The following is a 23552-nucleotide window of genomic DNA, read 5'->3' as shown; positions in this document are numbered from 1 at the left end:
GGCCCAGCCACATGAACTGTCCTGGCTGTTCTTGTTACCTAAGGTAGATCCTTGAAGAAGGAAGGACAGATCCTTGAAAGCGCTTCATCCACACAGTGTTCTGGATTGAAATTGACAGCTGAACAGGTCCTCTCCCTCTCCCCTCTGGATTTCCTTCTTCCACCTCTCACCTCACCCTTAAAGACCCAGATTGAATGGGACATCTCAAAAGCCCATTTGTTTTAGGCATTTATTGATTTAATTTTTAATCTGCCACATCAGGACACAATACATTAACCCTAATCAGCAGATTGCAAGTAACAGGGAGTTCTGCTAGAGCTAGGTACGGGAGAGGGGGCTCGGGGAAACTTCTTGACAGTGACAGTGTTCTCTGGGGCTTGGGGTCCGGGAGTTGGTGGCTCCTTTCGGAGAGGGTAGAAACACTCCTCCTTTCTGAATACTAAGCATTTCTTTTTCTACCACTTTACATTTATTTTTTTCTCCCGGTCACCTCGATTCTATTGTTCCCTTTTGGGAAACCTTCGCACCCAGCAAATACCTCCTAGGCGTCTTTAGCAGATCTGTCCCTGGGAGCATCTTGCCTTTTGTCACACTCTGTAAGGAGGCTCATGCTTTCATTTTATCCCAGCTGACTTCTCACTCATTTGACGGAATTTCTCCAACTGTGTGATACCTGGGTTGATCTATTTCTCTTCCCTGTGGCTGGGGGAGTATGCTCTCAATTAAGCAGGCTTTAAAGGGGGTCAGAGCCTGGCATTATTGAAGGCCACCGAAACCATGCACCTCTGCTCCTCCCTGGAGCTGAGCTTAGGAAAATCAGCCAAGAAGAAAGCCTAGGCCCCACTCATGTTTGTGCTGGATCTGTAATTAGCTGACACGAGTTAAATTTCCAGAGTCGAGCTTCCTTTCCATCAGGGTATTTGTCCCATCAATTTTATTTAGGGATGTCATGGTCTGGAAAGCTTCAGCCACTATTTCAAAGGCAATTCCTGCGTCCACCTAAGTCCCATTTAAAAAACACAGAACTGCCTAACAAATTCTATATTAAGACCAGGCATACACAGAGTATCATTTTCGTTTGATGCAAAGTCAGTTGGAAATACATTAAACTAACAGACAGTGTCTTGCATCGCTTCCCTGAAGCAGTGCTTTTTCATTACATATTTAATTACAATCAAATTGAGCGACTTTTATAAAAAAAAAAAAAAAGAAAGAAAATCACAGTGGTATTAAAGGAAGCTTGGCACACAAATAATTTTATTACTTCACAAGTTGAGAAGGCTGTTTTATTTTTATTTCTTTGGGAGAAATTTATTTACGTTTTACAATGCTGTGATAAATACAGAATATCTTAGATAGCAGTCTCTGATCAGGGAGAGCTCATCCTCTTCCTTCTGAACATACTCAACCCTGGAAGAGATTTTTATATATCTTTCCCTGTAATTTGTAACCATTTGTCATTATTTTTTTTTTTAAGTTTTATAAATTCAATTTAAAGTTAGAAATTCTCATGTTCCTTAGGGCGACCTTTGGCAAGCAGCTCTTTGATTATGAATAAGCGTAGTCATTCTAACGACATAAGAAATAACGTCATTGCAACCACTAGATTACCTGGATATTGCAGCAAGAAAAAACACCTTATATGCACAGGCTTCTATCATATAACACGCTGTCCTTATTGGATTTGCACTTTTCATTTTTTCCCGCTACTGCTGACCTTTCAGTTACTTGCTTTAAGAACTTGTTTTCAAGAGAAGGATAGCATTTAGAGTGGATTTCAAGGTACAACGTGTCTTTAGGAAATGATAATAAAGAATTAGAGACTTTTAAGCCCAAATGTCTATTGCTGGACTATGTGTGCAAACTAAGAGGGAAGAATCTCTGCGAACACACCGTTTCGAGTCTAACAGGTCCATTCATCTGGGGCATCCACAGCAGTGTGGTCATATTCATATTACTCATTTTGTTAAGAAATCATTCACCAGGGTATTGGACTCAGGTCCTTTCTGAAGACGTTGTATATAGACCTAGACACACAAAAAAGAAATCCGAGATGCAAGTGGGAATTGCTGATCTATTTGTTTCCAGAGCAAACTCGATGGTGAAATAATTAACTAATTCGGAGGCATTTGAAAGTCATTGAAATGGCCATTTGGAATTTCCGATTGTTGTCTCCTTCAGTCTTTTGCACTTTCTCTACAGAAAAAGGTGCCCTCCGGGTACCCTCAAGGACTCTGGGATGCCAAAGCGATGCCTAAAATTGTTTAAAATTTTAGAACTTAAAATTCAGGCGGCTCAACTAGATAATCCTATTATTAATATATCAGTATTATTTAGCTACTGTTAACCACAGGGTAACTCACAATGCAAAAGTTTTAGAGATAATGAGCTTAGAGAAATTACATGAAAAAAAAGAAAACTACCTGGATCATACTTGAAAGCATGTGTCTTGAATTTTGCTCATCTAAATGAGAGTTCCTTTTCCATCTGTAATATTAAAAAAAAAAAAAAAAATTCAATATCCCCAGACCTGCTACTCCAACCTGAACCAGGATCTAATACAGCTCTCTCTAGCCGTACAAAGATGTAAGACATTCTAATGCACATCCCTTTTAAAAAAAAAAAATATCTATATATATATACATGTATATATATATATATATATATATGTATGTATATAGTTTTAGAGAATGGACATGCAAACCAAAACAAAAACCTCTCCAAGATAGGTAGCTGAGTGTTCAGGGTGAAAAACTTTGTTTCGGCAGGGCAAGAAGAAAAGAGCGTTGTGTTTTAACTACAGATCTCCTCTTGGCAAATGAAGAGCAGTGAAGCAGGGAAGATTTTTTAAGGAGCTTTTTAGCTCTTTTGCATCTCTCTCCAAAGACTAATTTAATTGAAAAGCTTGTGGTGTCCATTTATGCTAAGGAAAGGCTTCCTGTTTCCATAAGGCTGTTAGACACTAAGGTGGGTTTAAAAAAAAAAAAAACAAGACAGCATTGCGCAGTTTCTCCTAGTACAAAAATTAAAATCACTGGTCTTAATTAGTTAAGTGCTTTCATAGCTGAATGAATACTCTGAAATCACCCCTAAGGTTTCTTCTTAAAGCTACATATAAGCCATTTCTATGGAAATGATATAGCTTAGATATTAAGGTGGACAGAGCACAGTTATTGTTTTTAATGAACATAGTTATGAAGGGTGGAATGAGATAAAAAACAGAGTTGGCAGTGGCCATTGTGTTTTTAATGAACTTGAAGGAAACTTGCCTAATGCTTTACTGCATCATGAAAAATCCATGAAATCTGGTGTCATGGGAGATTCAAAAAAGAGACAGAGGGTCAAGGTCTTCGCTAGGGGAAAAATGACTGCTGTGTAAGTGAGAGTAACAGCATATAAATACTTCTATATAAACTGCATGGGGCTTACTTTTAAAGCACCTCGATTTATCAGATCCTTGGAATTTTCTATGCATTTAGGAGCCTCTCTCTTATACCCCAAGGAGCTATGAATAGCTTCTGGGCCAAGGTGACGCTGTAGAGAAGAATGAAATCTATTCTATACATTAGCTATGGTTTGGCACAGAAGGAATGCTAAAATGAAAAGCTGTAAATGTAATCCATATCAGAATTGTTTTTGCCTCTTCCCCTTTGTTAGAAAGTTTGGTACATTGCTTGTGCTTCTTCTTCCTCTCCGCCCCCCTCACTCCTTAGATTAGATTTTAGACTACAGATGGAGCAGTACAATAGAACCGAGTGATTTGGTTCTAGTTGCGATTTTGCTCCACACCCTGGACAAACTCTAGAGATAAACGTTATCTCAGGATAAGAATGTGAGTTTTGGAGTCAGACCCAAGTTCAAATCCCTAGGTCTTGCTAGATGTGTAAACTTGGGCAGGCTGCTCAAATCTGTGCCCCTCACTTTCCAACCTATAAGATGGAGGTAATCACAGCTTTTCTTGCGCCCCAGGTCCTTTGGAAGAATCCTATGAGACTAGGGCTGAGAAAAGGAGCCCTGGTGGCACAATGGTTAAGTGCTTGGCTGCTAACCGAAAGGTCCGCGATTCAAACCCACCCAGAGGCTCTGTTGGAGAAAGACCTGGTGATCTGATAAAGATTTACAGCCTAGGAGACCTTATGCGGGCAGTTCTACTCTGTCCTATAGGGTCGCTAAGAGTCAGAATCAACTTGATGGCATCCAAAAACCACAACAGGGCTGAGAAAGTGCATGAGACTGTTAGGTGCCGACCGATTTAAGAGAATACTGTCTTCACCCTGAATAGGCAAACTGTGAAAAATGTCTACCAAAAGGGAAAAGCACAGTTCACCAGTTATTATGGGTCCAGGAGTCCAGGGCTTGAAAGAAATCAGACATGGATGAATTTTGACTTTTTAACCTGGAAATACAATCACTGAGTAGTGTTTTAGGCAATTCTGAGGCAGACTCATGCTGGGCTGGCTGGAATCTTGCACTGCCCGTCCCCCCCACCCCCGCCCCAAAATGTTTCTTTTTCAACAAATAGCAATTACAATACCGGCAACAACAATAATGACAATGAGATCTGCCACAATTTAAATGCTTAGTATATCCCAGGCACTTTACCAAGTGCTTCGCATTATTCACATTCATTTAAACAATTGTTTATCCTGAGTTCTACTATATGCCAGATCTTCTTCTAGGTACCTGGGACTTAGGGGTAGGGGTGAATAGGATGGGCATGATCCCAGGGGATCTTACTCTCTAGTTGGGAAAGTCAGGAAATATATAAGTAAAATACAGGAAAAAGGATCATTTTCCTATAGAAAAAAAACCCTATGATGACTCTAGGTTTACAAAAGCAAAGGTATGAGAGCAGAAGTTGGGTTAACTTAAGTGTGGATGATCAGGGGTAACCTCTCAAAGGAGAGGCCATTTGAGCTGAGTGTTAATCTTTGTAACATTCCTATGAGTTAGATGCTAGTATAATCTCGGTTTTCCTGATAGGGATCTGAATAACTCGCATAGGATATTGTTCAGGGTCATCCAGTGGCTGAGCTGGGCTTTGAATTCACCTCTCTCTGCTTCTAGAGCCCATGCGTTTAATCGGTTGTAATAGTTTATCTAGAATGACCATGGCAGTTTGCCAAGGATGGACTATCAATCCCTATTTTTTTCCCCTGTGTCTGTTGTGATGTCTCAATCTGTGGGGGTGCAATAAGAGCATTGACAGGGGATGCTGCCTTTAGTGACACCTCCAAATACAATCTGCAGGCCATCTAACACGTATGGAGTTGGCACTTTCTTGAACATTCTTTCATGTGTATTTTTGTGTGTTCATGCACTCATTCATTCAACAAGCAATGACTGTGCAACTACTATTTGCTAGGCATTCTTGTAGGTGTGGGGATAAAGCAGTAGGAAAAACATAAATAGAAAAGTCCCTGCTTTCACATAGCTAATATTCTTGTGGGTGGGACCAAAAAACTAATGAATAAATAAATATATCATCTAATATTAAATGGTGCTATTAAATTTCATAAGGAGCCCTTGCGGTGCAATGGTTAAGCACTCGGCTACTAACCAAAAGGTTAGTGGTTCGAACCTACCCAGTGGCTCCATGGGAGAAAGACCTGGTGATCTGCTCCCATAAAGATTACAGTCTAGAAAATCCTATGGGGCTATTCTACTTTGTCACATGGGGCCGCTATGAGGCAAAATCAACTCAGTGGCACCTAACACCAACAACATTTATATTTCATAAAAATAAAATAGGATTAATGGGGTAGAGACAGTTTTGATGGTTGCAATTTTATAGAGTGATCAGGAGTGGTATTTCTCAGGTCATGACATTTGATTGGCCCTGAACACAAAGTGAGGGACTAGCCAAGCAGAGATCTGGGAGAAGCACATTCCAGCAGAGGAAGCAGTACATGCCAAGGGCCTGAGGCCAGAATGGACTCGCATGTTTGAGAAATGTGTAGGAGGCCAGTGAGGCAGCAGCAGATGGAGATGGGGAGAGTGATAAGGAACAACAGGAGAGATAGGCAGGAGCAGATCATATATGGCCTTCTGGGTTTGATTCTAAGTGTGATGGTGTGATACCCTCGGAGGGGTGCAAGCAGGGAAGTGATGTAATCTGATTGGGTTATCCACAGAATATAGGCCCTTGTTTGTATTTTAAAGGTGGTGATGGACTTGGGCCTATTCATCCATCCAATCTACTTCCAGAGTCTCCTTGCAATGGTCAGTAGGATGCTTAGACTGATAGAGGCAGCACCTAGAGATAAAAGCTCATGCCCAGCCTTTATGTAGCAAGTGACTGGTGCTGGCATGGACTCCATGACATCCATGAGGCTATGGGAAGTCATATGTTAGGAGCCAAGAAATCCTGGGATCCAGTTGCAACTCTGCCATACTTAACTTGCTGTGTGCTTTGAGGCAAGTTCCTTAACCTCACTGCATCTCGGTTTCCTCATCTGTTAAATGGGGGTAATAATATTTCTCACCTCATATTGTGGTTGTGATGATTCAGTAATGGGATGCAGATAAAACCCTTGGTGGAAGCCCTGGCAATTACAAAGGATTTCGTTAATAAATGAATGTCTTTCTTCTTCCTGTTGTTGCTGTTGCTGTTTTTCTGTGTGAATTCCAGGAGAAACCCAGCCACCTGGATTAGTCCCCAGCACATATTAGGCACCAACTAAATATTTCCTGCTGAATGAATAAGTGAGTCTGTAAATAAATGAATGAATACATACTTTAATGAGTGTACTGCTTTGTGTACTAATTAATTGCTTTCGAGTATGAGGATCTCTCTTACACGTCTCAAATTTTTTGGCAGCCCTCCCTACCACTCATGATAATAGCTGTACTTTGAATATTGATCAATGTAGCAAAGATTAATGACAAAAAGATAGTGATTTTAGTAATTGACTTGTGTTTTTTTCATCATGACATCATCTGCCTCCAACTGAAGAGCTGTGATTCACCTTTGTGCAATAAGTATTACTGTTTATTCAGCTTATTTAAAAACAAAAACAAACCAAACCCGTTGCCATCGAGTCGATTCCGATTCATAGCTACCCTGTAGGATGTAGAATTGCCCCATAGGGTTTCCAAGGAGAGGCTGGTGGATTTGAACTGCCGACCTTTTGGTTAACAGCAGAGCTCTTAACCACTGTGCCAGCAGGGCTCCAGCTTATAGACAATACTTAAGGAGCCCTGGTGGTGCAGTGGTTAAGTGCTTGGGTGCTAACCGAAAGGTAGGCAGTTTGAACCCACCAGCCACTCCACGGTGATCCACTCCCGTAAAGATTACAGCCTTGAAAATCCTATGGGACAGTTCTACCCTGTTCTATACGGTCTCTATGAGTTGGAATCGACTCGATGGCAGTGGGCTTTTTGATACAGATAGTGCTTGCTGATGGTGTGGATCGTAGACTCCCGGAGAAGAGCCGAGGCCCCTGGTGGAGGTGAAGGGCTTGGGCTCCTAGTTTCTGACGCCTGCGCTTCAGCCTCTCCCCGCTTCTCTCAGGTGCTCTGCTTTCCTGATGCCAACAGCCTCCAGATGCTCGCAGCCTCCCAGGATTTGGCAGCTCTCGCCCTCCCCCACCAGCCGACCTGTCCTCATCCCCTCAGGCCCAAGGCTTCAAAGCTTAGGGGTTGTTAAGCTAATAGGAGAAGGCTACATACCGTTTCCTGGTAACGCCTTCTTCCCTTTTTAATTGTCACCTTCAGATAAGTGCCTGGGAGCTGGGAGAGGGAGGCTAGCTGGGTGCCTGATAGGGTATGTCTTAGGACAAAGAGATTTTAGATCTTGGAGAGCGTTTGGGGATTTTGCTGCCTGCCTCCGGACCTTTTGTATTTTATTTTTTGAAACACATGCTGTGGAAACTCAGCTATGTCTGTATCAGGTGCTGTTCTAGGTGCTAGAACTAGAGCCTTGAATAAAATCACCAATGCCCCTGCCTTCTTGAATCTTACACTTAATGTGGCAAACAGGTGACAGCAAAGCGAGCAGACCACTCCCCGTCACGTCAAACCAAACCCATTGCCGTCGAGTCGATTCCAACTCATAGCAACCCTATAGGACAGAGTAGAACTGCCCCATAGGGTATCCAAGGAGCGGATGGTGAATTTGAACTGCCGACCTTTTGGTTAGCAGCTGAGCTCTTAACCACTGCGCCACCAGGGCTCCTTACCTCCTATCAGGGAGTGGTGTTTGCAATGAAGACATTTAAAGGAGGGTAGAGGTAGGGCGAGTTCCTGGGTCACGCAAAAGGTGAGTGTACTTGGCTGCTAACTGAAAGGCGGGAGGTCTGAGGCCATCCAAGGGCACCTTGGAAGAAAGGCCTGGCGATCTACATCCATAAAACAGCCACTGAAAACCCTGTGGAGGGTGATTCTATTCTCACACACATGGGGTTGCCATGATTGATGGAAACTTTTTTTTTTTTTTTAAAGGGTAGAGCAAGACAGGAGGATGCGCTGTTTTAAGTAAGATGATCAGGAAAGGCCTCTCTGCACAAGTGATGTTGGAACTGGGTCCTGGGTGAAGGGACTGGGAGAAGTGCAGCTCTCTGGAGAATTCAGCTCTAGGCAGCAGGAACAGCAAGTCTAGAAGTCGAGGGCTGGAGGGTGCTGGAGGCACTGGAGGAGCAGCAACAAGGCCAGAGCGACAGGAGCAGGGGGAGGGAGGGTGATGGGGATAGACAGATGGGCAGATACCGGACCTCACAGGTTTCTGTCCATCCCTCATAGGGCAGTGGAGCCTTGGAGGACTTGGGAACAGGGAAGGGATACGTTTTTACAGGATCATTCTGGCTTCTGTGTTATTTATTGGGACCAAGGGTAGAAGCAGGTTGACCAAATAGGAGGCTACTCCATAATCCAATCAAAAGCTGGTGAGGACTTGGACCAGAATGATGGGGGGAGATGGAAGAAGTGGTCCAAAGATAGACTACAGGATGTGCTGAGGGGCTGGAGGTGGGCTGGGAGGTAAAATGAGAAGTAGACAAAAGCAACATGTGAAAAGCCTCTGTTTATCCTCAGGAGCCCTGGTGGCACAACCATTAAGTGCTCAGCTGCTAACAGAAGAGTTAGCAGTTCGAACCCACCCTGCTGGAGAAAGACCTGATGATCTTCTCCCATAAAGATTACAGCCTAGAAAACCCTAGGGGACAGTTCTACTCTGTCACATGGGGTCGCTACGAGCCAGAATCGACTCAACGGCATTTAACAGTAACGTGTTTATCCTATTGGTAGTTTATCTACTTTTTTTTCTTTTATTTTTCTCCTCCATTTATAAATAAGGTGCTTACCGAACACTGTCCGTCTGCCCTTCTCTGAGCCAAAGGGGAAATGATGAGAAGGGTTTGGAGTTGAGCAGGGGAGGAAGCCACTCTTTTCAATGCACATTTCATCGAGTCCGGGAATCATCTCTTCTTAGGACTCTTGACCCTCTTGCTCAATGCAGTGTTCCGGCAGGGGTGGAACACAGAGTCAGACAGGGAAGGGTCCAATGGCTGGCTATGGGTCATGTCCTCACTGTATGACTTGGGCGCCTCTGCCTCTCAGCATTTCAGTTTCCTCATCAGAAAAACCAAAGTAATAAGAGGACTTATCTCACTGAGATTTTAAGAGGATTAATTGAGATAGACCAGGTGATAGGCTTAGCCCAGCGCCTATTGCAGGTTAAGTAGTAAGAAATTTTAGCCATTTTATTAACAAGTTAATAAAACTCTCCAGGACTCAATTTGCTTATTGGTAAAATGGGAATAATAAAACTCCTTCTCTGGACTGTTGGGGGAGTGAGAGGATTAACACTGTAAAACACTTAGAAGAGTGCCTAGTATACACTAAGCACTCAATAAATGTTACCTGTTATTAAAACAATCACCAGGACTGAGATGGAAACCTTAGATGGTAGACTTCGTGTCTTGATTGCTTTCAGGTCCACGAAGCCTGGAACATAGTTGGCACTCAGTACGTACTTTTTTGAAAGAGTGAATGATGGTGATGTTGTCATTGGAAGTCAAACTGAGAAAACCCAAGGAGATGAAGGTGCACCTCTTGGGGGAAGGGTTAGAGACCCCCTGAACCATCATTACCTCCAATAGAAGCTTATGGCTTTCTCTTCTGCTCAAGTCTTCTGGAGCTTTATGCAATGTATTAATGAGGGATGCAAGCCCATCCGTGAATATTTCTTCACCCAGAACTGCCTCATTATGGGCTGTTATATGACCAGTGGTAGGAAAGATGATTTTTAGGTAGTTTTAAGTAGCATTGAATAGTGTAGTGAGAATAATACCTCTCTTTGAACACCATTTCAACCCTAGTATTAAAGCAGGAAGAACGTATCAGTATGGTGTTAACTGTTACTGATACTTTAATATCTCTCTCACCCCTATTTATCGGAAAGAGCAAACCTCAGACTCAGAAGCTTTAGCAAGCAATAGTATCTAATGAAAAATAAAATAATAACACCTGGGTTTTCATTGTTCAGTCATCATCACTGGCACACGAGACTGTTTTTCCATTGACCACGTTATTGTTAGTTGCCAATGAGTTGATTCCAACTCATGGCAACCCCAAGTATGCAGAGTAGAACTGCACTCCATAGGGTTTTCAAGGCTGTGACCTTTTGGAAGCAGGTCACCAGGTCTTACTTCCAAGGTGCCCCTGGATGGGTTTTAACAACCAACCTTCTGGTTAGTAGTCAAATGCTCAACTGTTGGCACAATGCAGGGATTCTCCCCACCGCCCCCACCCCACCCCGGACCATACATAATGGTACAGATTTCCATTGGAAAATAAAATGAGTTCAATGGAAGAGTGAATTGTTGGAAGGAAATGTATGAAGGAATCCATAGCAGGGGGATGATCTGGCACAAACAGTGAGGATGGTGCAGATGGCTAACTCTGAACCCGTGATGGAGGCCCCGGGCCTGGGCAGGGCCAGGGTTTGGTGGAACTAGCTGTGAGAAAGGGCTGCCACAGCACACCCAGGTCAGAGACACTCCCGGAAGACAAGAGGCTTTCATTAAAACTTCAAAAACTTGGAAAACCGGAAAGAACCTCCCCTCCAGGATATGAGAGAGAAATTATCAAAGGTCTTTACTCTCCCAGGAAAGTTTGCAAATATGGAAGGACTGAGAATGGTTTTCCATCTGAAATAAAGCAGGGGTTCTCAACCTTGATCTTCTCTACTTGTCACTTACAGACTTTGTTAAAGTGAAAATCTGCAGATTTCCAGGCCCAAGACTAGAGGTTCTGATTCCATTGGATAGAGATGAGGCCCGTGCATCTGAATTTTAAGTACCCACCGTGGCTTTGAATTACAGGGCATAAGAAAAAAGTTCAAGTTTCTCTCTATGTCTCAAATGTCAAAGCACTTATGTTTCAGAAATTGTTTGAGGGGTCCATTTTCACTTTTGGCTTTTATTCAACAGAAAAAAAAAATGTAAGTAGTCGCTCTCATTTACTCTCACTCTCTCAAAGGCAATCGCTTATGTTTTTAGAAATGGCAGGGGCCATTTTCCCTATTGTATTTCAACAAGGAAATGCATCCATTTATGCATCTGTCTACCTGGTCACTACACCAAACATCAGAGCCCAGAGAATTCCTCGTAAGGAGGAGAAAGACACGCAATCCACTAAGCGAAGAAATAGGGCTCTGTCTGCTTCGGAGCTGGCTGGCGACCTGGGTACCAGAGACAGTGATACAAGAAAAAACAACAACAAGGGAATCTCCCAGGCCTGGTTCTTTATTCTTTGCTCTCCCTAAAATTCTGGAAGCTCTACAGGGTGGGAGGGCAGAAACCCAGTGCTATTCTCTAGAAACACCTCCAGTTTCTTACTGTCGTTTTCATATTTTGCTGAGTCCTCTTCTTCGTTTTCCTTCATTGATTCTCCTCTTTTCCTTCCTGATTCTTCCCAGGAGTCAGACATCCAGGCCCCTCTGTCTAGGGTCTGTGCCTCAGTGGGTGAATGAGGAAGATGATGATGAAGATAATGCTAATCATAATGGTTGCCACTTATTCACCTGTATAACAGCTTAACCAAGAAGACTATGCTTAGTGGTTAGCATTTACTGAGCACTGACTTCCTACAGGTTATTAACGTAAAGCCTCTCCCCTAACATCCTACAGGCTCAATATTATTTTTATTGGCCCATTGAATAGATAAGGAAGTTAAGTTTTGGAAAGCTGAAGGCACTTGGCTGAAATCACACACGCGTTTAAATAGAAAATTCAAACCCAGGTCTGCCGAGCCCGAGTCCAAGTACTGAGACGCTATGCTTTGTTGCTTTTCATGGTGTTTAATGCTTATCAGCAAATGGTTACGTCCATAAATGTTCACAGTCTAGTTTAGATACATAGCGGCCAAGGGCATGAACTGAAATTTAGTACTTCTTCCGGTTGAAGTAAGGTAATTGTGTCAAAGAAAAAGAAGAGACAGAGAAGCATCCTGTTTGTCTCAATCCCCAAATACCATCATACCACCTTGGAAACTTGAGCCTATGAGAATAAAATACACACACGCACACATATAAATATATTATTGTTGTATGCCATCCAGTCAGTTCCAACTCATAGAGACCCTATAGGATAGAGTAGAACTACCACATAGAGTTTCCATGGCTGTAATATTTACAGAAGCAGATTTCCAGGTCTTTTCTCCCACTGACCTTTCAGTTAGCAACCAAGCGCTTAACCATTGCGCTAGCAGGGTGCACTCTCTTGCTCTCTCTCTCTCTTGCTGTCTCTCTCGATGTATTTTAAACCTCTTAAGCTTTCTACAATGGCATTCTTTAAGTCCATTCCTGTATTATTAAACAAAAGTAGAAAAAATACACACGCCCCCCAACACGATCCATCATGCCCACCCACTTCCTACAGCATCTTTGAAGAGGTGTTCTTAAGCCAGAGGCGGTTCATCTGTTCCCCATAAAACTCTTGTAGGATCCATGTCTCTCTGTGGCCCTCAAAAAATATGGAATGCATGCAGTGCGTTTTCATTTTAGCAAATGAAAAGCCACCCTCACAGATCTCTTCTTTAGACTGCCTCCTAGTATTTATGGTCAGGATTTCTACAGATGCCTTTTTCTTGTAAGTATTTAGTTACAGGTGACACCTAAATGAGTAACCTGCATAATATGATAGAAAAAAATGATGATCACAAAAATCAGGGGATCAGATCTCAGAGAGAATATGCTGCTTACAACAGAAATCATGATGGGATCGTTCTTGGAAAAAAGTCAACAACCGTTTGAGTTGCTGGTGGTGGGGCTTCTTTCATAAATATGGGTGGCTTTTTGAAAAAGACCTTTATAATAATACAAAGCTTGGCAAACTGCCTAGCCATCTGATTTGAGGTTGCTCTAATGAGACGTGGAAGGAAATTGTCATCCTATTTTATTTTCTTTAGCATAAATATTTTCTTTATTAATATTGAGTAAGAATAGCCAATCAGATGTAATGGAAAAAGGAAAAAAATGTTAAAAACAGGTGTAATTCTGAAGATCATCTTTTTTCACTCGATTGGTAATTTCAGATAGCCAAACCCAACCCAACCCATTGCTGTCAAGTTGATTCTGACTCATAGCAACCCTATAGGACGGAGTACAACTGCCCCATAGGGTTTTCAAGGCTGTATTCTTTATGGAAGCAGACTGCCACATCTGTCTCCAATGGAGCAGCTGATGTGTTCCAACTGATAACCTTTCAGTTAGCAGCCGAGAGCTTAACCACTGTGCCATGAGGGCGCCTTTATATTTCAGATATAAAAGAATTAAAATCTTACTGATAAAATCTTACAGATACAGAGAGAGAAAGCAAGCATATTAGCCTCTTTGACCACCAAACTTAAAACCTCTGTGCCTTGTTTCCTCATCTGTAAAACTGGCATAAGAAAAGTGCTTGTCAGGATTTTAAAAGTTGATACTTATTAAATATCTAGAACAATATTTAGTGCATAATAAGCATTCAGCAAATCTCATTGTTTATCCCCTCACCCTCTTCCCAGAGACAGTTACTTTTAAGAATTTGTTGTCTTTAGCCTCCATTGTTTATAGTTTTACTTGAGTGTGTACCTAGAATCATTATTGTTGTTTTGTGTATGTTTTAAAATTTTCATGGAGATGGTTTCACAGTATATGCACCATTCTGCGACTTGCTTTTTTTTCACTTTAGTTCATGTTTGGGGCTTCATCCAAGTAGGCAGGTAGGCATGCAAGTATGTAGAGACAGCAAGAAAATAGGTAAAAATATCGTTGTTGTTAGCTGTCAACAAGTCGGCCCCTGATGCGTGGTGACCCCATGTACCACTGACTGGACAAAATGCTGCCTAGTCCTGTGCCTTCCCCTTGATTGGTTGCACATCAGACCCTTGTGATCCCTAAGATTTTCATCCGCTGATCTTTGGAAATAGACCGCCAGACTTTTCTTCCTCGTCTGCCTTAGTCTGGAAGCTCCGTTGAAACTTGTTCAACATCATGTTGTAGTTGTCATCTAGTCAATTCCGACCGTGGTGACCCTGCGTGGGCAGAGTAGAACTGTGCTCCATAGGGATTTCCAGGCTGTGACCTTTCCGAAGCAGATCCCCGGGCCCATCTTCTGAGGTGTCTCTAGGTGTGTTTGAACCGCCAACCTTTCATTTAGTAGTTGAGTGCTTAACAGTTTGCACCACCTTCAGCAGCATAGCAACACACAAGCCTCCACTGATTTACAGTGGTGACTACGTATGAGGTGCATCGATGAGAATCAAACCAGGGGTACCCACATGGAAGGTGAGAATTCTACCGCTGAACCAGCAATGCCTCTCGCGCGCGCGTATGTGTGTGTGTGTGTGTGTGTGTGTGTGTGTGTGTGTGTAGGAGGGTGTAAACAGTCCTTACAGTGCACGGGCTTTGTGTTTGTGGTGGATGTGATATATGCATATGTTCATACCAGGGAAGAGTGACTAATGGAATCACCACAAACTCTTCAGGATTTTTGACTTGAACACTAAGCCAGAGTCACCGTCTATTTCCCGAGGGCGCTGCTCCTGCCCTTCTGGTTCTGGCCCCGGGTGAGAGGAAGACAGAACCATAGTTACACAGGAAGTCCCCTGCACGGAAAAAGGGAACGGTATGAGCGACAGATAATACCGGAAAGCAGGCTTCACACCCTAGTGTAATTTCTGTTTCCTTGTCTATCTGCCCCCTGCCCCACAGACTACATGTTATAAGATGTCAAGGATCTTTTGAGTTGTGAGGACCATTTTATGCTCAGTACCTAAAACACAGTAGGTGTTTTGGTTGAAGAAATGAATGAATAGTTGTCCAGGCTTCCAGGAGCCTTTGGAATATTTGGACACCCAGGTTATTTTATGCCCACAGAGCTGACTAGAGTTAGGTTTTCAGTAAATGTTGCTGAATGAATAAATGAAAGCCCACACATCCACACAAAGCAAGTTAGCAATCCTAAGAAAACAGTCGCCTGGTGGGATTTTTTTTTCTTCCTCTGCCAGTCCCAAAGGAACACCTCACCACTGTCCCTTTGGTTTAATTATTGTGCTTTGAGATCAGTAAGGCAGTTCCTCTCTCGACTGTTAGGCTGAATCTACAAATGAAGAAATAAAGAATGAGAAGGAAATAAGAGATCTCCTTAGTCCAGGTACAGGAACTCCCCCCAAAAGATAGTTTTCTCTCAGGTGAAAACAAGGTGGAAAAGTTGAGGGGATGAGTTTCCAAACTTGCCAAACACATAAACTAAGAGAATTGTGTTGCTGCTTTCATAAATGTTTAATAAGTTTTCTCATCTTGTGACTAAGGTTAAACAAATGTGAGTCCTTTGAGGAATTACTTACTGGAAGCAAAGTTATAGCATCGACATCTGTGTTTCCAATCACTTAGATGAGGAATAGATCAAATAAATCATGAGTAAGTTCCACAGAATAACTTCTGTATTATCATCTCTTGAGAAGAATAATGTAAGTAACTCCTTTAGTGCCCTCTCAGTTGGAATTTAGACTTTTTGTTGTTATTGTTACTAGACTTCTCTCTTTTTTTTAAAATTCGTTTAATTATCTTCAAAGAATATGTCTTTGCTTTTTGTGGAAAGTTACCATAAAAACATCTACAATGGGAAGACTTAGAAATTTCTCTCAGGGAATCTGGGCTATTTCAGCCAACATTCTCATTTGGGAATGGGCTAACAGTTCCAGTATATAACATCCATATAATTTAACCTCATAAATTTATTTTTTTTTCACGGTGATGTAATGGGGAGACTGACCTGGAGTTTGTAAATGTTCTCTGCTCGCTGCATTCCCTCGGGCAGCATAACATTCTAGACAGTGTTTTATGTGCCCTGATTAAAATATAACATATTCTTGCATTTCCTGTGGACTGACCTGCTAGTACTTTCAGCAGAACAGTGAAGGAACATGGAGATGTTTTCAATTGTTTAACAATGCACTGTGCAAGGTGTGTGTGTGTGTGTGTGTGTTAAAAAATGAGCTGATTTTCATCTGAAACCAAAGTCCCCTGCACACCCACTCCAAAAAAAAAAAAAAAAAAGTTTTGTGCTTCGGTTTAACTTTTGAATCTGCTACAGCACCCTGAGAAATAAGATAAGCAGAAAACTTGTTTGTAACCCCGGTTTGTGTTCTTGGTCACGTATTTAAACCGATATCATGCAGTGGACAGCAGGGGTTGGCGAAGTTAATGGGGAACGGTAGCAATGGAAAATTACAACTTTGTTTCTTATTTATGGATTATTATTATTTTTAATGAAAAATGGGATGGGCTTCCTATAAGGCTCGCAATCATGGAGACAACAGCTGTGACAAATTATCCGCTCAGGGAACCAACTTGTGGATTCAGATGCTTTAGTTTTCAGTGGGAGAAACACATAGCAAAAATAACAGGGAGCTTTCGACTCCCGGAGCAGCAAGGGAGAGTTCGTGGGGTGAGGGCTTGAGCTTGAAACCTTGCTGGGCCAGAGTCGATGCTGTCATGTGGATCATCCAGGGTCCCAATCCCTTTCCAAGAATAATATGAAAGCGGTATGGAGACTGTGCAAGGGAAGGAGACGGGGGTGGATAAAACTCGTTATTGGACGATAAGTTCCCAGAAAGGACGCCGTGTATTTGAGAGCCATTCTTTTATTTCATCCACAGATATTTATTCATTTCTGCTCTTTTCAAAACCGTGCACTCTCACCAGGGCTACGGGGATAAACAAGGCACCACCCCTGTCTTCAGAGCTTAGCACGGGGGTGCCAAGAATAAAGCCAGACACCCACTAAGGACTCAGGAAGTGTTAGTGGATGAATAAATGGATAATGAATGAATGAAGATGATCCGTGGGCCACTAGGAACTCAGGCTCATTTCTGTTTGTGTCTGTTTGTTTCTGGGTCTTAGTGTTGATTTCAGCCCAGATTCTACCCCGGGCCACCCCTGAGCTTCTATTAGTGATGGGTCCCCTAGCTCCCTTTTGACTAATCCTTCCTGACCCAGGCCCCTCCTGCCCCTGGTCAGCTCTGATGAGCAATGACGAGCTGTGAAGATTTCTGGATTTGCCCCTGGTTGGCCACTCTGAGTCATTTTCACTGCTCACTGCAACCTCTGATTCCAACAGCCTGACTTCTCTGTGGCTTCCTACCCTCTGTTTTGTTTCCTGGAACAAGAACAATCAGATGCATTAACGTTTATTGAGGCTGCATTCCATGCCAGGCACTGAACCAGATACTGCATCTGCACTTGACTTCCTCTCAGCCAGTGAGGTAGACATTCTTAGTACCCCTGTTTTACGTCTAAAGAAACTGAGGAACAGAATTTTTAAGTAATTTGCACACAGGGTGAATATATAGTGGAGCCAGGATTTAAACCCAGGTGTATTTGACTCCATAAGAGCCTTGGTGGCACAATGGTTAAGTGATCGGCTGCTAACCAAAAGGTTGGTGGTTCAAAGCCACCCACTGGCTCCTTGAGAAAAAGACCTGGCAGTCTACTTCTGTAAAACTTACTGCTAGACAGCCCTATGGGGCAGTTCTACTGTGTTACATGGGGTTGCTATGAGTCGAAATCGATTCACTTAACAATGTGTTTGACCTCAAAACCACACTCAGTACCTAACCTCAGCACCTCTAGAAGCCAGATTCTACTTTGATGAATCCTCCTGTCATCTGTGATAAATTACACATCATCACAGGGACTCAGATGAGCCCCAGCCTTGGCACCTATGTATACAGAGACCCAGGTGGTGGGGCCAGAACAAAGTCTCTTTCTGTGACTCTGCTTTCTTTTCTTCTCAGTCAGATTCTTTATATACTGGGCCCTGATGGCCACGGGCAACTCTGACTCATCAAAGTTGGCAGAAGAAAGGCCCTCTCCCCACCTTCCAAGGACCTCCAGCAGACGCCAAGGATGTACATCAGCCGCCATGGGTTTGCGTGAACCTCCCTGATAGTGAACCAGGCTTCTGGTTGACCTTCCTTTGCAAAGAATGTTTGGCCCTCACCAGAGTGCAGCTATGGTGAGCTAGACTTAGAATGTGATTATTTCAATCCTGTTGACTCACTGTATGAGCTACAGAAACGAGGAGTGGGGACCGGCAATTTGCCAAAGCAAAATCAAGGTGGTATTGCCAAAGAAAGAGGGAAAGAATGCTGGGCAGGCAAAATCAATAGCTTTATACCACATGCTCTGTAGGGTGACAACCCAGGGCTTTGGATTCAGACAGGTTCAAGTCCAGACTCTGTTATTTACTTTCTGTGTGACCTTAGACAAATTATTCATTCTTCCAAGCTTCCATTTCCTTTTTTTTTTTTTTCAATTCCTCTATACCATATAGGAGTCTCTGGGTAGTGCAAATAATTAGTGGGCTAGGCTGCTAACCAAAAGGTTGGTGGTTTGAGTCCACCCAGAAATACCTCGTAAGAAAGGCCTAGTGATCTACTTCTAAACATCTGCCACTGAAAACTCTGTGGAGCACAGTTCTAGTTTGACACACCTAGGGTTGCCATGAGTCAGAATCGACTTCACAGCCACTGGTTTCTAATACCACAGAGGGTTGCTGTGTGACTTCTGTGAGATTGTGTATATCGTGTGCTTAACATGTGCCTGGCACATAATAATTGTTCAATAAATGTTAGCTAATGTGGTGGTGATAGCCAACAATGGTTTGAGGACTATTAAAACAGCACAAATAAAACGTCTTTGGACAAAGAGATATAGATATTCTTTTGAGGTCCTAGTTTATACTACTGGGCACATAGTATAATAAACAGGCGTACATAAAGAGGAACTGGGGTGAAATATAGCTATCTCATGAGCCAACAAGAATGAAATGACCACAGCCCAAGTCTAGCTGCATTTCAGTTAGGGCCGAAAGTTCTTTGCAACTTTCCTCATTTCCTTTCGGGTTTTGATTTATTTATTAATTAGGCAAAATGGGAATTGACGAGCCTGAAATGATAAAGATGCTCGTGATTTAAAAAAATGTTTTTATGTGTCAGGAATGAAAGATGCGGTGAGGTTGAACAGGAGAAAAATTACTGGCAGAGTCGGCCGAGTTGTATTACCTCCCAGCTTTCCCAGGGTAAGAAAGCTGGGGAAATACGGGCATTCGGTGGGTTAGAAACTTGGAGTTTGAGTTCTCTTATTATATTTGGCATTGTTCCGAGACTACCTGGCTGGCTGGCAGTTTGCTTCCTTGCGGAAAAACTGACATAGTAACATAAATTGTGTTTGGAGGTTTGAGAAACCTTTTCTCTCTCGGTCTTCCGCAGTGTGGTGTTGCCAGGGCAGGGTTTATGTGTGTGTGTGAGACCCTCTACCTGCAACACGCATGTGCTGCTGGCTGAATTATGGTCCTCTCTGACGCCGTGTGCCCTGGCCGCTGTTGATTTAGTCCAGTGCATATATAATACTCTGTAGAAACCATTCCTGGTTAGTAGCCGCTCACTTGCTGTGTTATACAAGCGGCTGGCAAAGGTAATTACGCTTAACAGGAGTCGCCTTTGATTTAAAGCTGCAGAGGTGAGTAATTAAATTGAGCTGCAAGCATGGGTGGGGGGAGACGTGCAACCTTTGTTGGGGGACCTTCGTCGGAGCGGCTGGGATTGCTTACAAGGGCAGTGTTTCTTGTTTCTTGGGCCCGTATTTGTCACCCAGATTGTCTTGGAGAGACATCAGTAGACCCTGGAGAGAGGTGCGAAAGATCTGTACAGGCATCTACTTCCCTTCTCTGTCCTCCCAAACTTCCTCGAAGGGGAACACGCCTTCCTGGCCCCATCGGTCCTGGCGCACGCGTGTGCTCTTCTTTTCCCCGAGTGGGCGCAGCACTTCCCTGCTCACGAGCTTCTCGGGAATCAGCTCCACGGGCCAGCACAGCCCCAGCAGCGATCTGTCCTGCCACGTGGACTGGTGGGCTGAGATTTCTCAACCCTCTGGGTGGAGAAGGCTGAGTCAGCTGGGGTATCAGCAAGAACAAAACCCACTGGTCCCTAATCCTTTAACGGCTGAACACGAGGTGAGGACTCTGTGTAAGATTTAATTTCAGCTTCATGTGGGACAATTATTGTATTTCAAAGACCAGCACATAATAGATGCTCAACTAATATAAGTCCACTGAGTGACAGGCTGACCGATGGAACTGATTATTTACAAAGGACGCTGAGCACTAGGTGTGTTATATGGGACCCTAAAGCAGGGCACAGAAACCTAGCCCTTCTTAGGATAGGAATTGCTGAACCTGCTGTTCACATTAAACCAAAAACCAAAGCCTTTGCTGTAGAGTCGATTCCCACCCCTAGCCTCCCTGTAGGACAGAGCAGAACTATCCCAGAGGGTTTCCAAGGCTGTAATTTTTACGGAAGCAGACTGCCCCATCTTTCTTCTGTGGAGCGGCTGGTGGATTCGAACTGCCGACCTTTTGGTTAGCAGCTGAGTGAGCATTAAACCACTGCGCCACCAGGGCTCCCTGTTCACCTTATGCTCCCTCAAATCCACAGGTTAGCAGTTAAAACCATCACAATCCCCTCTAGAACTTTCGAAAAAGCCCAAGTGCTCAGCTTATTCCTTGGACGAATTTCTGAATGAGGATTTCTGGGAATGGAACCTAGCGTGCATTTTTAAAGCTAATCCCACGTTTAAGCCTCATGTGTACAGAAGTTCGGGAAAGACTGCTCCCACCAGCTGAAGTAGTAACACCATCTATCATTGGCTGAGGGCGTGCTGTGTGCCAGGCAAAGTGCACATTGCTTAACCGACCTCATCAAAAAGGAAGAATATGATGATGATATGGTGTCAAGAACAGTTAACATTTATTGAACAGTTGCTTCATGCCAGATGTCATGCTGAACACGGAACGCGTCGCCACTCCTTGTCTTCACAACCATCCTTGTGAGATGAAAAGCCAAAACCAAGCCCGCTGCCGGGGCGTTGATTCCAACTCACAGCGACCCTATAGGACAGGGTAGGAAGCAGACTGCCACATCCTCCTCCTGCAGAACAGCCGATGGGTTCGAACTGTCAGCCTTTCACTTAGCAGTCAAGTGCTTAACCACTGCGCCACCACAGCTCCTTTCTTCTGGGATAAGTGCTATTATTTCTTACTCACTATGGTAGACATGGAAACCGTGGTGGCGTACTGGTTAAGTTCTACGGCTGCTAACCAAAAGGTCGGCATGCTTGAATCCACCAGGTGCTCCTTGGAAACTCTATGGGGCAGTTCTACTCCGTCCTGTAGGTCGCTATGAGTTGGAATCGACTCAGCAGCAGTGGGTTTTTGGTATTGTACATGTTTCAGAGAAGGTTCAAATAAGTATCGGAAATGTGATTTGGAGCAGAGCTTGGCAAACTACGGCCCATGGACCAAATCCCGGCCACCGTCTGTGTATGGCCTGTGAGCTGCGAATGGCTTTTACATGTTTAAATGGTTGGGAAAAAAACGTAGAAATTGTTTTTCTCTCATATTATGGAAGTACCTACATAATATTCTTGATTTTGCTTCTTGGCCTGCAAAGCCGAAAATATTTACTCTTTGGCCCTTTCCAGAAGACGTTTTTGCTGACCCCTGCTCTAGAGTTATGTCCCAACTCGTTATGTGTGTGGTACAGTCAAGATAATTGTAGGTGGTGCAAAGCCTGAGCTTTTTAATACTTATGGTTTTAATTTGCTATGGATTCAGAGGGGGAAAGTAGAGCTGGTACGTTAAAACCATGATTTCATGGATATTATTGCTTAATCGGATGTAAAGAAAAAAGAAAATGAGTTCATTTGCCCTCAATTTTTAAAAATTAAATAAATAACAGTAGAGGTAGCACACAAATCAAGGAAAGCTCACAAAGGTGACAGAAAAATGATCAAACAACGAGTTTATAGGGCCCAGGAAAGTGAGAATAGCGGAAGTAATTTAACTTGTGTCCGAAAAACTAGGAGGAAAGAGAGGAAGGACTGGGGCTCTTTCCTGTTTTAGTACGCTGGTGAGTTTTCATCTCCAGAGAGCTACCCCCAGGCTCTGATTCTGTGCAAACTTCCCTCAGGAGATACTCACGCGCTGGGCTTGGCTGGGATTCACGAGAGCTCAGGGCCCAGTCTCCGGTGTGTTTCCTTCTGCTGACTTAGAAAGACAGATGAGCAAACCTCAGATGGGTTCAGAGGTTTGGCGGCAAAATCGTAGATCCTCTCCTGTTCAGGGCAGAGAGACCTGACAATTACGGCTGCTATTTTGAGACACAGATAGCAGAGATTGGGGAAAGTGTGGTGAGCAATCACATTGCAACAATCAAGAAGGCAACAACAGGACTGCGGGGACCCTGGGGAGGCCAGGTCTAGGTTTACAAAGACGAGGTTGTGTGTGTGTGTGTGTGCGTTTGGGAGGTGTGCTGATACATATATATTTTTTTGCATCCAGGCCATTTTGTCCTTTGCAGTTCAGGCAGCTTCAGTTCAGTAGCGCTGAGGCAAACAGGAAAATCTGTGTTATTCTTTACAAGAACACATCAAAGGTAGATTCTGGCAACAGTCAAATGTCTATCAAATAAGGAGAAAGGATTGCGAGGTATTCGTGACCTGTTTGAAGCAGCAGTGTTAAGAACACATTCAAGAAGGAATAATGTTAGTTAGAAGATGAAAGGAAACTAGGAGAGCCGAAGGCTCCTGGCTTTGTCCAGGCCTAAAGCTGATTGTTTTCCACCATTTCTGACTTGTTTGAGAATGGGGAAGCAAAAAATCACCCTGTCTCATTTATCATCTTTCCGGGGAGCTGAACTCGGCTGGCTGAAACTTTTTCTTTTGCCCCAGTCTAAATAGAGCACTAATTTATCTTCTGTTTCGTTTTGAAACAGGAGAGGCAAAAACGGGCACCACGAGAACACGCTTGTTTCACAGTGTGTGACATTTTCATCACGGTTTAGCATTACGGACGTTTTCCCTATCGAGTTTCATACACAGAGTATCATTGTTTGATAGTGGCATAGCTGTGGTTTTGAGAATGCCTGCCTAGAGTGGAGTTCTGAGCTTCTGGGATGATATTTCACTGCTTTGATGGAGAACAGACTAAAGAAGATCATTGTGACCCTTT

The 23552-nt window shown here is 43.3% G+C and overlaps 1 protein-coding gene across 1 annotated transcript in view; it reads left to right on the top strand.

Annotated features, from left to right (window-relative positions):
* Window positions 1-23552, top strand: part of TSHZ2 (teashirt zinc finger homeobox 2) — a 536191-nt gene that overhangs the window by 5059 nt on the left and 507580 nt on the right. The window lies entirely within an intron of this gene.

This window comes from Trichechus manatus, unplaced genomic scaffold, assembly GCF_000243295.1.
Source record: "Trichechus manatus latirostris isolate Lorelei unplaced genomic scaffold, TriManLat1.0 scaffold00008, whole genome shotgun sequence".
NCBI lineage: Eukaryota > Metazoa > Chordata > Mammalia > Sirenia > Trichechidae > Trichechus > Trichechus manatus.
Note: the sequence above shows the minus strand (reverse complement) of the source record. Positions and strands in the feature narration are given on the sequence as shown.